The sequence below is a fragment of the Silene latifolia genome, chromosome 2 (assembly GCF_048544455.1).
Source record: "Silene latifolia isolate original U9 population chromosome 2, ASM4854445v1, whole genome shotgun sequence".
Lineage (NCBI taxonomy): Eukaryota > Viridiplantae > Streptophyta > Magnoliopsida > Caryophyllales > Caryophyllaceae > Silene > Silene latifolia.
The window spans coordinates 89,618,043-89,621,742 of NC_133527.1; the positions used below are offsets into that span (position 1 = coordinate 89,618,043).

Here is a 3,700-nt window from a genome sequence, read left to right on the forward strand (position 1 = left end):
TAATTTGAGAACATGTTTGTATGATCAATTCCCATGATTCCCCTATGACCCCATGATACCCTAGTGCTTTTTATCAATTGTTTACAACCCTTTTAATTCATCTTGCTTATTTATTTTCATTGCTATCTAGTTAGTGACCTTCTACATCAACCCAAATTGTCACACCCCTAAGACACCACTAGTTTCAATAGAAATCTCATCTCAATTCCCGTCCCTTGGGATCCGACCTTTACTTGCCTCTTTACTAATTGTAGAGTTTTTTGTGAAGTTATAAATTGTGTTTGATTGGATGTGTGACGACCAACTTTTTGTCCTATCAAAATGGCGCCGTTGCCGGGGACGGTGTTACCTTGAATTTGAGAGGTATTAGTGAGGTTGTGGATATTCAACCAACTATTGAGTTCATCAACCCTTTTGCAAGAGAAGGTGAGGAGAACTTAACACAAAATACCACACAAAATCAATCCACAATGCCTAAGTTTTTATCACATTCCGTACCCACCGAGGAGAACCTACCCAATGGTACTCCCACACCACAACATTTGACCAGAAATTTTATTGCCAAATCCGCCTTATCCAATTAGTCGAAAGGAGCCAATTTGGGGGGATGCCTAGTGAAGACCCTCATTCTCATATGGAAACCTTTTGTGACTATTGTGATGCGATTTCTCAAACCGGTGTAACTCAAGACCAAATTCGATGGGTCTTATTTCCTTTTTCTCTAATTGGCACCGCGAAACAATGGTTGAAGGGCCTTGATAAGGCCACTCTCGGAATTGATTCTTGGAAGAAGTTGGCTCTAGCTTTCTACAAAAAATTCTACCCACCGGAAAAGACTAACATGCTAAGAGCTCAAATTACGGGTTTTAAGCAAAGGGATGAAGAATCTTTGTATGAAGCTTGGGAGCGGTTCAAGGGAATTTGTCGCTCATGTCCTCACCATGGACTTAGCGAGTGGTTCTTGTGTAGACACCTCGTTTCTGCACCCCTCGCAAACCACCCGGTGATGATTGGGCGCATGTTTGATTCGCGGAACGATTTGTGACAGTTCGTAAGATTATCGTCAAGTGATTGCTCAAATATAAATGTCAACCTCTTAAATGTCATCTACGTGCCGATACGGTCGTTTTGGCAGTAATTAGAGTACATTCGGAGTCCGGGTCAAAAACCGTCTCCATTTTCTGATAACTGTTAAATCCCGAGTCAGAATGTTCTGGAATGTTCCGGATATTTCTATTCCATATTCCTCAAATTTTATCTTTTGGCAAATAATATCCCGAAATATTCATGAGATAATCGAATTATTTCCGTCCTACCATAACTTAAACACGGAAATCTTTCTTAAGCAGGAGGAAACCTCCTGGGAATAGACGCAACAGTGTCTTTGCGCCTCTTCCAAGAGACGCAGTGGCTGCTGCGCCTCTTCCCAGGCCCTTCTTTGCATGATTTACGTATCTTTTTTATATCTTTCCGAGATTCACTTCCAAAGAGTCTCCGAAACCCTATTTCTTCACGTGATTAGTATAAATAGGAGCTTTCGTTCCTCATATTTCTCACGCGAGTGTCCGCCCTTCTCTTCTCCCTTTGCATTCTAGACTTCGTTCTTACTAATTGGCGCCTACGTGCTTGGACTTCCGACCACGTAAGCTCGGATCTTTCCGGGTACCAGCCTCTCCGTTGCATGACCGACCAATTTGACCACTACACTCAATCAATCTAATTAATCAACTTGTTAAATCGTTTTCCTCTTAAGAGGGCACTCTTTCCTTGCATTCGCGTCGAGCATCACTAATCGATCTTCTTAGTTCTTCTCGTTCCGTCAACATGTAAGTCTGAGGGTGTATTAATCTCTCTTTTATTTATTGTATTTTGATTATTGTATAACGATTGTAAGGTTTATGTCGAAAATACCATTAAAACCGATTTCTAAAACCGTCTTTAAAACCTTTTTTGCGGATTTCCAGTAGACAGACGTCGAGAAAAGACGCAGCAACCGCTGCGCCTCTTCGAAGGAGCGCAGCACCAGCTGCGCCTCTTCGTGAGGCTGCCGCAGTTCCTGCTTCTTTTCTTCTTCCCCCGTCCTCTGTAATTCGTCTTAAATTTGTTTCTTTTGTTTTGTTCGTCTGTTAATTCGTTCACATGATAGTTTAATAATTCATATGTATATTAACCATCATCATTAACATGTTTAAATCGTCATAAATCCAACTCAAATCCCAAATAATCAATATTTGTGGGTTTTCGTCATTAAATTCAATTCGAGTTTTAGGGATTCAATTCGTTCATATTGGGTTTCTGGGATTCATTGTTGATATATTTTCACCTGTTTGTTCGTTAATTCGTCGTCATTCATCATGTTTAGTTTAATTCGTTTAGTTAGTTGGTTTAATTAATCATTCATCGACCCTTCACATAATTAATCCGTTTATTTCCGTCTCATCCATGTTTTACTGTTTTATGACCTCAATCATATGTAAATAATTCATTAACCACTTTCATCCGAGTCTAAAATCGTAATCAATCCATAAAATTACCAAATAACATTAACGATTTGCAGTTCCGGCTTCACAGCCAGAACTCACCCTTGGAACAGACGCAGCAACTGCTGCGCCTCTTCCAAAGGGCGCATGCTGCTTCGCTGTTCCAGTGATTTCGTCCCGAACTCCTTTTCGCCTTGACCTAGTTTAATTAGCTACGTATTAATCAACTAATAATCGTATTATCACCTTCTGACTTATTCGTATTTCTTTGTTTTATTTTTTTTTATTCTTTTTTATCAAATCATCCGTTTTAGCGGTATTTTCGACGTAAATCGCCTATTCCGTTGTAATTAATGTAATTTTCATTATTGCAATTTATAATTATTGTATTTCTTTCATTGTTTGCATGTTTCCGCATGTAAATGAACCTTAAATCTCAACTTCGACATCAATTGTATGCTAATTACGTGTCAACCGACTTAGTCTAATTCTCACATGTTAGGATTAATCTATGGATGTTGCATTGCATGCATATAGCCGACGGTATATCAAGTACGAATAACTTCCCTAATCATTAGTAGAGGCCGCTATCGAGGCGGGCGGGATTAGGTGTTCGATCAAAAGAGCTTCCTAATACGTACCCTCACCCCTTACTCCAGATCTCCGTGAGCACCCGTGTTCATTGGCATCCACGAGAGTCATTCTAGACATAGAATGCTAAGGGTAACGATTGCTTAGTGTTCATGTCACTACTTTGTGTCTTGACATGACACGAGATATTCGAACGGTTCCAATTTCCCATAAAAATTGGTGGCGACTCCATACAAAATGCAAACGCTTGTTTTCGAGCCCCTTCACCAAGCGCCCCCGTGGGCGGCCCGCTGTCCACGCTTTGGCGACTCATTGGGGATATTACACTTACGTGTAGCAAGGGTGAAACTTGAACAAGGTTAGGGAATAAGTTTGTACAAGACAATTGTCGGTTTTCATAACTCGGTCTTCCTAGACCGTTTAATTCGGCCTTCCTAGGCCCAACCCAACCCATTCGACCAATCGTCCCGTCTAAACGGTCCTAATTCTTATTTGGGCCTAAAGATGGATAGCGATTGACGTCATCCATACCATGATGCTTACTCTTGTTTGTATCAAGGGCCTTCACTACTTGAGGAAATGGACTAGGAATCGGCCTTACTCTTGTTTGGCACGAGCCTCTCCACAGA

General features: G+C 40.8%; 1 non-coding gene across 1 annotated transcript; it reads right to left on the reverse strand.

The window, feature by feature from the left end:
- Positions 1–841: 841 nt before the first annotated feature.
- On the reverse strand, positions 842–948 carry LOC141645563 (small nucleolar RNA R71). The gene has a single exon (XR_012545043.1). It is a non-coding gene; the product is annotated as a small nucleolar RNA R71 (small nucleolar RNA).
- Positions 949–3,700: the final 2,752 nt, after the last annotated feature.